The 12958-nt window shown below is 41.4% G+C and overlaps 1 long non-coding RNA gene across 1 annotated transcript; it reads right to left on the bottom strand.

The window, feature by feature from the left end:
- Positions 1 to 9775: 9775 nt before the first annotated feature.
- On the bottom strand, positions 9776 to 12564 carry LOC107203632. The gene is made up of 2 exons (XR_001521296.1): positions 11889 to 12564; positions 9776 to 9904 (listed from the first exon to the last, which is right to left on the bottom strand). It is a non-coding gene; the product is annotated as an uncharacterized LOC107203632 (long non-coding RNA).
- Positions 12565 to 12958: the final 394 nt, after the last annotated feature.

Raw genomic sequence — 12958 nt, forward strand, 5'->3', positions numbered from 1 at the left:
TAGTCACAGGAGATGGTAGATACTGCTGCAAATTTCCTGAGTTTCTTGGCATTTATTTGACTACTTGTTCTCCTCCTTTTCACTTGACTGGCTACAGCTGTGACATGGAATTCTTCAACAGGAGAAAGGCACCTCTGTTTTCTGAAAGATCTGTGAGAAGCATGACTTTGTGAAGTTTAGTCTCTTCCCTGAAAGGACTTCTACCTTTCCCCTGGTTCTAAGAAAGCCAAAGTCAGTATGCCAGGATGTCCAGGCTGGGTCTTTGTCCTGTATCTTGGATGTCCTGTATCCTGCACTTCTCCTGTGAGACAGTACTCCCAAGGATAACACATTTCTTATGTACCTCTTCTGCTCCCTATACAGACTGGAGGCTGTGTGGCCTCCCTGAGAAAATAAATGTTTGGCATCTTCCAGGTTTGTTATTTCTAGCACTTCCCCCAGAATTTAATTTCTTAAACTGATACTGGGATTTTCATGGGATAAAGCCAGACACACCTGAGAAAGGAACACCTGGGGTGGCCTGTGCTGTTGGCTCACTGCCTTCCTTTGTTATAACCACAGATGGAAGTGTCTTCCCATCCATATGAGCGACTGATAGTTGTGCCATGTCTTGGGGTGGTGCCTCTTTGCTCCTCCTGCTTTGAATTCAAATTCAAATTTGAATTTGTGCCACTCAAATCCATTCAGCTGCTGTGACTGCCTCTGGCACTTGTCACTGAGAGCAAGATGTGACACACATTTGCCTCACAGCAGCCTTCATTTAGACCTGTGCAGGCATCTGCCCAAATGTCTCAAGGAAATTCAAAATTAAAAGTAAGAGATACAGTTTGAAGTTAATGTGATGGTGACTGGGCTTTTTGAAAGTGGGGTGCTGAATGAAAATACAACCTCCCTTTGTGCAAGTTGCTGATATTTGAGGTAATTCATGGCAGCTTCTTGCTGGAATTCTTGCTGCTTTTGACAGATGATGGATGAAGCAGGAGATAGAATAAAAGGATGAAACAAGGCCTAAAATTGTTTCTGTGATTGTACAGCTTTTGTTTGTTTAGGAATAGGTATTAGTGACTGTCAGCTGAACAAACTGTAGCTGTGTTCTCAAGAGAGCTGCTTGTAGCTTGTTTTCTTTCCCAGTCTCCATAAAGATGCCAACAGATCTCTCTTTATTTTAGCACTTCCTCGGGGAGTCAGATGGACCCTACTAACCTACATCTGACAGAATCCCTCAGCAATGCTCTGCACATTTACTGGTATGGGTTTACTCAGGTTTTCTGAGTTTTCTGCGTTTCTAGTTACACACAAAATCTGCAATTACAGCTGCTGGAGTTAATAGGTGCTTTGTGGTGCCCTTGCAAACCAAACTTACATTATTAAAATGCCCAAGTAAAATCACATGGAAAGTTTTACTCTATTTTCCCTGCCAACACAGCCTTGACTAATTCACTCAGCACAACCAGGTGAGTTAATGTTCTGTACCTGCTTCCCAGTTTTCTGAGCTCTCTCCTGGGAACTCACAGTGGTGCCTTTGGCTCTGCTTTGCTGGGGAGGATCTGCAATCAGCAGAAGCAGCCCCTCACATCTGTACAGATGTAAGCAGCTGTTTTGAATAGACACACAGAGGGATTTGAGCTGGCAGATCCCAGGAACCTGGCAGCTGATAAAACACCATCCTCTGAGGTCACAGCTGACCAAACACACCTTCCTCCTGGAGATGCCGTGGTTGAGGATCAGCCATCCAGTCCCTGACCCCTGTGCTGGCAGCAGTGGCTTGTCCTGCTGAAGGGAGAGGGCAACCCTTCCTCTACCTTTGCACAGAGAAACTGTTTTTCCTCCTGCCAACAGGGTTTGGGTTTTTGCTAATCCTGCCATTGCTTTGCCATGTCCTGATGCCAGTGCTAGGGGAGCACCCAAGGCGGGCAGAGGATCCAGTGAGGGTGGGGAGGCCCTGGCACAAGATTCTCAGAGGAACTGGGGATTCCCCATCCCTGGAAGTGTCCAAGGCCAGGTTGAATGTGGCTCTCAGAAACCACTTCTAGTGGAGGGTGTCCCTGCCCATGGCAGAGGGCTGGAAATAGATGATCTTTAAGTTCCCTTCCAACCCAAACCATTAAACAAATCTATGATTCTAAGTCCAAAAAACAATCTCCTGTGTTTAATTCCTGCCCTGCTGTGTAACACTGCAAAGTCAACTTCCTCCTTTACTGTCACAGATTTCATAAGCACAGAACCAGGGGGAGGCAGCTGCATTACACATGCCAAGGTGAGCCAGCACTGAGTTACATGTGGACAAAGTGCTTTTGTCACATTGCTTCCTTGTCACATGATTTGGCACTGAAGGATTTTCCTTCCCAGCAGAAGGTAGAAGCTGTTCAGGATCTGAAATCAAAGTGCTGTTTCCTTCTCAGTGCAGTGTTTCATTCTGCAATGAGAACTCTTCAGCAATCTGGCAAATTATTCTGTTTATCTACCAAGCAGAATTAGACATATAAATAACTGTTCAAAGTAGTTTGAAGCCATGTCTGAAGAATAGCACAGGTTCTCACATTCTTTCCCAACAAACAAAATGTTTTGGGCTTTGGTAGTTTGTTTGTTTTCCTGTTGTGACTAATATGTCAAGTTTAAATTTCTTAAAGTGTTAAAATTTCTGCCATATTTTAGAGCTTAATGAATTGCCATATCCTGTCAAGGTACATTTATTACTGCATACTATATATCATATTCTTTTGTACCACCAATATATGTAAATTCTCAATGTGTGGTTTTAGCTGACGAAGGGATTTGCAGAAGAAATCTATGTGTGATAAAGAGACCACACAAAACATATAAAGAGCATTTTTCCCTAGATGTGTGACCTGAAACTTCCTCTTAAGTCTGTGCAGCTGGTTCTGACCACAGGACAGATTTTTTTTACTCTTTTTTCTGCACCTTTCTCAAGCTTTCCCTTTAAAACAGCAACAGATACAATAATTCAGTTGTTCATAGTTTGTTGCTACTTACTGTGTACTTTTATCTGATAAAGACACATTGCCTGTGGATTTCTCTTTTCTTTGCCCTATGGCAAATAACACATTCCCATCAAAATAAAAGGACACATCACTTTATTTACAGTACTGGAAACTCAGTTATTTCTATGCTTCTTCAAGTGGAAATGGCTTCTGTAATACAGTTCCTGTTCTGTGGCTTGAATCACCCAACTGGAAAATAGACTTTGTACAGTAGCATACAGTGATAGGACAAGGGGGAGCGGGGATCAAACCCCACTGCTCTGCAGAGGGAAGGACAGTAGGTTTAGATTGGGTATTGGAGAGAAATTCTTCCCTGTGAGGGTGGTGAGGCACTGGAACATGTTGCCCAGAGAAGCTGTGGATGCCCCTGGATTGCTGGAGGTGTTCAAGATGAACAAGGGAGGGGGCTCTGAGCAACCTGGGATTGCAGAAGGTGTCCCTGCCCATGGCAGGGTTTTGAAACTTAAAGGCTCCTTCCAACCCAAACCATTCTATGATTCTATGAAATAACTCATCTCTTATTGCAGCCAGTGGCACAATTTAAAAATTAGTGGTCAGATGGGCTGAACTCAAAGAGCAAAGGCAGCCCTCTGTAGCTCACAGGAAAACCTCTGGTAGAAGTGATGTTCCAAAGATTGGAGAGGAGAGTAGTGCAAATCTTCCTTCACGTAGCTTTTCCTCTGCTCTGCACTTGAATCTACCCTCAGGAATATATCTGAATACACTCCCAGGAGACATTCCAGCCCTTCTGTCCATGATCTCTCTGGAAGGCATCCCATGGCCAAAGGAGGATTTGAGACCTGATGCATGTGGGCAATATTTTAGCTCTTCCAACTGCTGCATTCACGGACGTGGATGAGCTCACATTTTGAACGTTCCCATGTTTATATGCAATGACAAATTTATTTACAACTGATCCTCAGAGATGACGTAATTACTCTTTTTATAGTCTCAGTCTCTGTTGATAACCATCTGCTGAAGCTGTTGACTCTCTCCTCACATTGCTGCAGGGAATTTCCCTAGGCTAGGGGAACAAGTCAAGGACAGCCATAAGTGAGGTGTGTCATTATTTCTGTCCTTCCCCTCCTCATTTTTTTACCCACTTTTGACCAGCTAGAAGGTGAACAGAAACTTTATTAATTAGAAGTGCACTATAGGTGTGCCTTTCTGAGGCATTTTGTTGTGTGCCTTTTTGAGGTATCTTGCTGTGTGATTGCATCACTACTGAAAATGGCTTTTTCATTTCTGCTCATTCAAAACTCCTCTGTCCTCCCCTTTCCCCCTTTCATCTGGGGTAGACAGACTCCTCTTCCTCTTCAGCCAACAATAGTTTGGCTGAAAATACTTTGAAAAGTTGTAAAACTGAATTCTTGCAAGGCTGGAGTGTATCTGGTAAATTCACTATACCAGCAAGATTAACCTACTCATGGTGTCAAGAAACTGGAGTTTGGATCATAAATCTCAACAAAACCAGAACCCTCCTTGGTTTTATTATTTTACACAGAAAAGCAAAGACATTATTTACTTGGGGAAAGGAGGGAAAGTTTGGGGATAATAAGGGAGTTTGGAGAGCCAACCACTATGAGTCAAATCTCAGTCTTTATGGGATAAGGGTGAATCCTTTCTGGAATCCTGCAAGAATATCTTTGTATGAATCATTTAGTGAAGACCAGTCTAGGATAGAAAATATGCTTTTACAGTCAGATAATAAGCCTCTAAGTGCTCCTCCCTCCACCCCCTATATTTCTGTCCTGGCAGCAATAACAATAACTATTAATTTCAAGTGGCATGAGTTTGGGTAAGTGTTGCTTTCCAGTGCTATTATGCAGGAAATAAGGAAAACCACAAACCTGTCTATAGATATAGACAGATAATGAGATTCTCTTCCAGCCTAGCCTCATGGAGACCTGCTGTGCTGTGTACTTCAGCCTGGAGATTGTTTTGTCCTGCTTACCAAGAGATCTGCCACTCTTGGGAGCTGCTCTGGCTACCTGTCCCCAGGTGACCCAAAGCAGCACATGCAGCAGGGAGGGCAGAGGTTTTACAAAACAACATTTGGGACAGGGGAAAGATACTTTTAAGTGGCTGCACATCACAGTGCAAACCAAAGTGTTTATAATGTGATGAGAGCCAAGACAAACTTTAGCACATCACCTGAACACACCAGCAGGATGTGTTCTGTTTCTAGCTGAGATCTACCTTTTTGTGTTTGGAGGAGTTGGGCTGTGGCCAAGCCATGGTTTTCTCCCACACCTCCTCTCAAGCAGTGCAGTCCCAGTCCCCTCCTTCATCCCTCACATTGTCCCTACCCCAGTGCAGCCACCCACAACATGCCACCACAGCAATGGACAATGGGAAAAGCCCTCAACAATCCTGCTCTCAGGCTGGGCCATGAGGCACTTACACCCAGGAACAAGGAGAAAAGAATGTGCTGAAGAAAAAGCAAACACAGATCTGCAGTGATAAGATCAGAAATGGCAACGGGCGGTTTTGTTCTCCTCAGTGGAACGCAGGTTCTGACCTTTGTGGGTTAATTTTAGAGACTTGACTTCAACTTTCAGGTAGTGTTGCTTGTTTGGACAGCACCTTTAGTGTAAATTGGAGTCAGGCTTATGAAAATACTTGCACTCAGCCAACAAATCCCACAGTTAAATAAGAAATCTTTAGGGAAATATGCTTCAAGAGTATTTGAATTATTGCTTTTCTTTAAATATCTGAGGTATGCACTTTTCTTTTATACTTGCACATTAATTTTCCCCATAAATTTTATTCACCTGCTGTTTGAGTCACTCAGGAGAAAAGGCAGTTTTCACCTGACTATTTACATTGTAAAGTGATGTGTGGTTTCAGGATTGCTCAATAAAGGAGGGGCTCCTTCCTTGGCTTGTTTCCCTCTTCCCTTTCACCTCATCCACCAGTGTCATTTCCCCCTTCCCTGTTACGTAGCAGAGCTGAACAGAAAGTTGTCACAGAATCAGAGAATCACTGGATGGTTTGAGTTGGAAGGGACCTTAAAAGTCATCCAGTTCCAGCATCTTCCACTTTCCCAGGCTGCTCTCAGAGCCTCATCCTACCTGGCCTTGGACACTTCCAGGGATCCAGCCCCAGCTTCTCTGGGCACCCTGTGCCAGGGCCTCACCACCCCCAAAATAAAGAATTTCTTTAAATATCTAATCTAAACCTACTCTCTTCCAATTTGAAGCTGTTCTCCCTTGCCCTGCCTCCAGCTGCCCTCATAAGTAGTCTGTCTCCATCTTTCTTTTAAGCTGAGTTCTCAGCAGCTTCTCACAAGACTAATTCAGAATTTGTAGCCAGTTTTCACTTCTTGAGACTGTGTTCATGGCTCCTTTTGTGTCTTCAACGGTAACTGGAAGGCAAAGGCAGGAGAAATGCCAAGCAAGTGGGTTTAATAATTTGTGTCACAGTAGAGCAGGAGGGCAGGTTGGCAGTGGATCCACCGTGCTTTGTGCTGGCCCTTTGTAGGACATGACTGTCCCTTTCCCAAGGAGTTCACAGTGCAGTGACAGTGGAAGAAATAAGCTGTGTGCAAAATACCCAGCCACTGATCTAAGAAATATTGATGGGGTTTTTTCATGCCGTGCAGTAACACATCTCCCATGCAGTAATATATGTCATATCACAGAAAAGGAGGTTACTTACCAACAGGAATTGTTGATTTCTATTTCATGTGTGTATGTATTTATACATTTTCACTATACTGTAAGGACACTTATGTCATGAGGACCTCATCACTGAGGCTTTTTCATTTCAGTGACTTCTGGACCCACCTCCCCTGGTGTTCCACACAAAGGGGCACTTACCACCCTCCACACCCAATTCTATTTTGCACACTGGTTTCCATTCACCCTCAGAAAACTGTTGATCAGAGAGACACATGGTGGAGAATGAGCAATAAAATGCACATGGACAATGTATCTCAAGGTACTCCAGTTGGCAGTAGGTACCCATTTCTTCCTTCCTTGAGGAAATACATTTACAATCCTAAAGCTCTATTTCTGTCCCCCTACATCTCTCCAAACTTACACTGCTTTCATAAAAGTAAATATATAGAATTATTTGTTCAAATTACGGACCATTATGGTCCTCATGTTGTTCATCCACTTGCATTTATTTGGGTTTTAAGCTTTCTTCAGGGAAATAGAAAGTTTTCCAGGTGTTTGAAATTTCTACACACCAGTTCTTCTCCTCTTATGGTACCAATTTATCTGCTGCACTAATTCATCTAAAAGCTTTCCATGCCAGATGTGGGCAGACTTTCAGTCTCTAAGGAGTAGTATCCATAGTCTTCAGGAAATCTTTGTGGAAGCACTTCAGACAGATATCTAACCACTAAACTTCTTGTTAGTAAAACAAGGGAAATCCATCTCAGCAAAACCATTGGGGCAGATGAATTGTGAAATGTAACCAAATCATGTTTCCAGAACGCTCTGAAAATCTTAAATGGCAGCTGCTGTAAAGGTGCAGACTTTAAGCTTGTTTCATAATCCTTGGGCACTGAAATCAAATGACTGCCAATGTCAACACAAGCTTGGAGGGCTTGAATAGATTTTTTAATTATTTTAATTATTTTAATTAATAATTAAACAACAATAAAAATAATTATCTAGTATTGTTTTATTTGCTAATGATCATAGAGCTTGCTATCCTATGCAAATTGCACTTAAAATATAGAATCACAGAATATCCTGATTTCAAAGGGACCCACAAGGATCAGAGTCCAACTCCTGGCCCTGCACAGACACCCCAACAATCCCACCCTGCGCCTGACAATGTTATCCAAGCTCCTGGAGCTCTGGTAGCCTTGGGGCTGTGCCCATTCCCTGGGGAGCCTCTTCAGTGCTCAACCACCCTCTGGAGGAAGAATCTTTTCCTAAAATCCACCCTAAACCTCTGACACCACTTCATGCCATTCCCTCAAGCCCTGTTGGCAGAGACCAGAGATTGGTGCTGCCCCTCTGCTGCCTGGTTTGCATTTCTCACACACATTTCCCTTGCAGGGCTCATACAGGAATTTGAAACTTTCTTTTGTGAGATTCATTTAAAGAACTGGTGCTTTAGAGAAGGATTATTAGCTTAATTGCTTGAGATAAGATCCCTTTGTTTCTGGGTATATTCTTGCTAGATAAATGTGCCAGCTTATGTTTGTTTTGAAAGCAGGGACAGATCAGGCTGGTGCAGGAAAAAGTCTCCAAAGTCAGAGTCTAGGCTAGAAAATTATTGAATTAATACCCCTCTAGAGAGCAAACCAAACAAATTAAACTGAGGAAAGAAAAGAGCATTCTAAGGAACCGAGACAGAAAGAAATAACAGCAGAGGACAAGTCTTAGTCACTGATCTCCTGCTGGAGCCCTCAAAGGAAGACAGCAACAGGGAAACAGAGCCTTCCATTATATTCAGTCTTGAAATGAAACAAAACAAGAATATGGGTCCTATCCTTCTCCCATTAATGCTGGCAGGCCCCAGAAGAATAATTTACATTCCAGCTAAGCCCTTGTTGTTTTCATATCTGACTTGCAAAACGGTTTCTCAGAAATAAGCTGGAACAGGCACAGGGAGCTGAGCACACCTGGCAATTGTATTAGCCTAGAAAGAAGCTTGATGTCTTTGAGCTGCCCCACAGCAATGTCACAGGAAAATTCAAAATCATCTTAAGCTGAAATATCTTTCACAAACTTATAGGGTGGTTGCAAACAAGGCTGTTTAAACTCTCTGTACCCTATTCACAAATGTCACTGAATTCGTATTCCCACACCTGTGTTGTGTAGGGACATTTTTTTGTGAGGCTTTGGAACACAAAAAGGGATTGTGATGCCATACCTGGTATACTGAGCACTCATTACAGGTAATTATTTCTTTTTTTTCAAACTGCACAAAGGTTGAGGCTGTTTTTCACTGTGAGAGAAAAGCAGCTAGAAGCATTCAATAATCCACATACTCATGGGATTAACTTTGTCACTAATTGTAATAATTGGCACTGACATTCTGTTGTGGTGCTGAGGATAGGCAGAGAGTGGGAGAGTCAGGCTGTGTGTTTGTAGAGATGGAAATTTCTGCTACTCTATATCCAGGCTGGATGGGGCTCTTAGCAACCTTGGAAGGTGTCCCTGCCTGTGGCAGGGGGTTGGAATGAGGTGATCTTTAAGGTCCCTCCCAAAACAAATCATTCTGTGATTCTATGTTGTGCACACCTTCAGGGTAATGTGTGTTATCATGCAATATTCAGATTTGTATAATTACATGAGTCACCTATTATCTCATTTTTATATTTGCTCACTGCTTTGAAGAAGTTCATTATATTGTCATTTACCTGATTCATGACTTTATTTATATACTGTTTTTAATGATTAAAACCAGGGCTTAAGGCTATTTAAATGTTAAGGATAAATCCCAGGTTTTTGCTGGAATGACTCTGTAGAAGGCATACCTGTCTGGAAGGTTGAAACTGCCTTGCTTCTAGTGAGCAAAAGTCTTAATTCTTTATGAAAGAAAACTTAAACTAGTGGAAGAAAATCTGAACTATCTGCCTGTGTGCTCCTCTGCAGGCTGAGCTAGTCAGAAACCCAGTGTCAGTCCCTTTGCCTGAATGTTTTGCAGGGAGCAGCTCCATTGCCCTTGTGCTATTTGTGCAGAGGGATCAAACCCAGACTGGATTCCAAGGTTGTTCAAACATGGAATATTTGGCTGCTGCACACAGTTGGTTAACCAAACACACAGAGTGAATTCTTGGAAGGAAACGACTTATTTAGCACAGCAACCAATAAATAATCAGCATTTATTCCTCAGCCAAAACAGATCCCCACATACCCTTAGCACAAGTGCATTTTCTTCAAGATGATGCTCTCGTCTTCTCATTCTGGTCCTGAATCCTTTAGATCTTGCACCTGTCATTGAGACATTAGAAAATGTATGATTGCTGCCTTTCCTTGCAAAAAAACCCAAAAAAACCCCCCCCAAAAAAACCCCAAAAAAACCAAACCAAAAACATAACAGAGAAACGCCTCCATAAATGCCTTTTCTGGATAAAAAGAGGTAACACATTCTCCCCAGTATCATCTATGCTTCTAAAAAAGTGTGAGCCAGGGAGAGAGCTGATGCACTGGACCTCTGATCTCTCACAGTGCTTAACTCTCAACTCACTCCCTGGTTCTACCCAAGACAAACCTGATTTAGAGGAATGAGCTCTAAGCAGTGTAATTTTTGCCAATTTTTGTCTCTGGCCTTGGGGCCAGGAGCAGTCCATAGCTCCTATTTAGTGATATTTAGTGTTGAGGGTGATATTTTGGCACCTCCTTTTCATTTTCACTTCACATCTAGAAAAGACAGATTTTTAATTTATTTTAATTTTTTTTTTTTAATTTTTTCTTTTATTTTTAATACCTCAACTACCTTTGAAAAAGGTGGTGGAAATCTGGAATCCTGATCCTGACTGTGGTGGTATTTTTTGCTTTGTGTTGAAGCAAAAGAAATGATTTACAATGAAAAGGGTGTAGGTATGAAATAGGGCAGCCTAATATGGAGCAAAGTTTTCTTACACAGTCATTACTAAAGCATATCAAAGAAAATGATCAACATAGAGGAGTCACTGGTAAAAAAATTACTCCATTGAAAGGTCTTTAACTATGATTTTTTTCCCTTCAGAGAACAGACTATTGAAAAACAAAACCTGTATACACAAAAGGAAAATCTCCCTGAGAAGTAGACAGTTTTCATTGGAATTATCATGGAAAACTTATCACAACACTTCTTCCCAAAATACTGTCAAATAAACTTTACTCTGTCTTTATAATAATGTATTTTGGATAACATTGCCATTTGACAGAGTTGGGAAATCAAAGTGTCTAAATTCAGATGAGAGTCAAAACCAAACTGTTCAGACTTAACGCAACCAAAACTTTCCTTCAGCCTGAAAATCTTTTTTCCACAGCACCTTGTAGCTCTTTGGAGAGTGGTGACATTTTGAGTTTTGAAGTTAAGGTTCAGAGTCTTGAAACAACACAGTGATTCCTGTGGCTCCCACACCTACTACTACTTTTATTAATGTTGAGCCCAAATAATTTTCAAAATTTTGTGGCTCACTTCTGTGGACTAAGGCTGGGAAGCAGAAAAAGTGATTTATGAAACACCTTTCTTAAAAATATCCTGAAACACCTGTGGCAGAAAAGTGCTTATTGAATTAATTCTTTGTTCCAATATCTATAGGTGAAACAAAAGAATTCATCACAAGGGTTGATACAGAGCATCAAAGTTGTGGTTTTTGAAGTTATACTTTTACTGTTGGCAACAATCCCTGGCTCAGTGCTCTTGAATTCTACCCTGGAAGCCACAGGTAATTTCTTAATTCTTTATTTTCACCTATGATTAACGTGGGTATTTGTTCTGACAGTGGGGCATTTTAATGTGTTCCTGCAGCAGATGTTGTGTCGGTGATGCTGCTTCATGGAGAACTGGAATTTCTTCTCTGGAGTAATTTTCTCTTCATTTTCCTTTGTTACCTTGTAGAGCAAACTAATGCAGACGCACAGAGTAGAAGAAAGTAAAGAAATGAAGTCACAGAAGCAGCATGGTGTCATTAGTATAGATCAAGATGATCAGAGTTTTTCTAATTCTGGTTCTAGAGCCACCTTGGCTGCTCTTGTCTGAGCCATTTCTCTGTGCAGGGCTACTGGGTGAGGCAGGAACACCCTCTGATGATGCTGGCTTTGGTTTTGTGCCCTGCCCAAATGCTGAACATCCCCTCCTCTTCCAAACTCCTCTCCTACACAGAAAGCTTCTCCCTATTTTTGCTACCCTTATTTCCAGAGCATTTTGACAAATCCATGTTTTGGAAGCCTCAGGGATTCCAAGCTATACTTGGAATATACTGACCTGTGGGCATTGATTTATTTCAGCTGCATCTTTATCTGTTCTGTTTGTCCTGGTATTTTGTACTTTATTCCTCTTCCATTTGCTCTTTTCAGGATAATCCAATGCAAAAGCTGGGAAGGAAAATGTGGGTTTCATTTAATCAGAGCTAGTTAGGGCCCACTCATCACCTTTGTGGCTCAGCACCATACTTTGTCAGTCCTCCACAAAAGGAACTCTGCTTTGCCAACTGTAAACAGCAATAGTTAATAATACATTAAAAATATCTCAATATGAACTTGAAATTCCTTGTATCTAGGAGGCAAACAGAGATACCTTTCTTATTTCCTTCCTTTTCATTTCTCTAATTTTATTTTTCCCCATGAAAAACTCATGACTTTTCTTAGCCTGGTTGGGCTGAGCTTTGGATCTTGTTTTAAGGTCTTCAGTGTGGTTGACGTGCTAGAAGGGACACTGGAACACGATGTGTTGTTTAGGTCTCAGGCCAAGTCAATTTATAATCTTTGAATACCCCATGCTAATATAACCTAATTTCCTTATATCTGATTAAATTTTAATGCTTCTCAGAAATATTTTTTATTACCCTGTGTAGTAGCTTTTAGCTACCTTTTTAGTAGGTAAAAATCACCAGTGTACTTACTTATTTCCTGCTGTGAGATATAGATTAGGAGAATGGAAAAACAGGCTTAAAACTTAAAAGGAATAAAGAAAGTTTATTAACAGAGCTACAAGAATAAGAAACCAGAATAAAACCTCCAGAAATCTTTCCTTCCCCCCCCAGATTTTTTCTTTCCCAACTGACAACATAGAGACAAAACTTGGGGTGTTAAAGCAATTTCCCACTTTTTTTCCTAAATGCCAAACTACCAAACTCTGTAACATTTTAAACCCTTGTGACCTGTAAGTTTGGAGTGCACATTTAAAGCCAAACACTTCAAATGTTTTGGAGCTTTTGGGATCTGTGCTGTTTGAAATCACACCAAATTAAAAATGCACATATCAGTTCAAAATAAGAGAGTTGTTTTAAAAAAAACAACACCACATTCTCTCTGGCACTGGAATTACAAAAGGTA

The sequence above is a fragment of the Parus major genome, chromosome 1, assembly GCF_001522545.3.
Source record: "Parus major isolate Abel chromosome 1, Parus_major1.1, whole genome shotgun sequence".
Taxonomy (NCBI): domain Eukaryota; kingdom Metazoa; phylum Chordata; class Aves; order Passeriformes; family Paridae; genus Parus; species Parus major.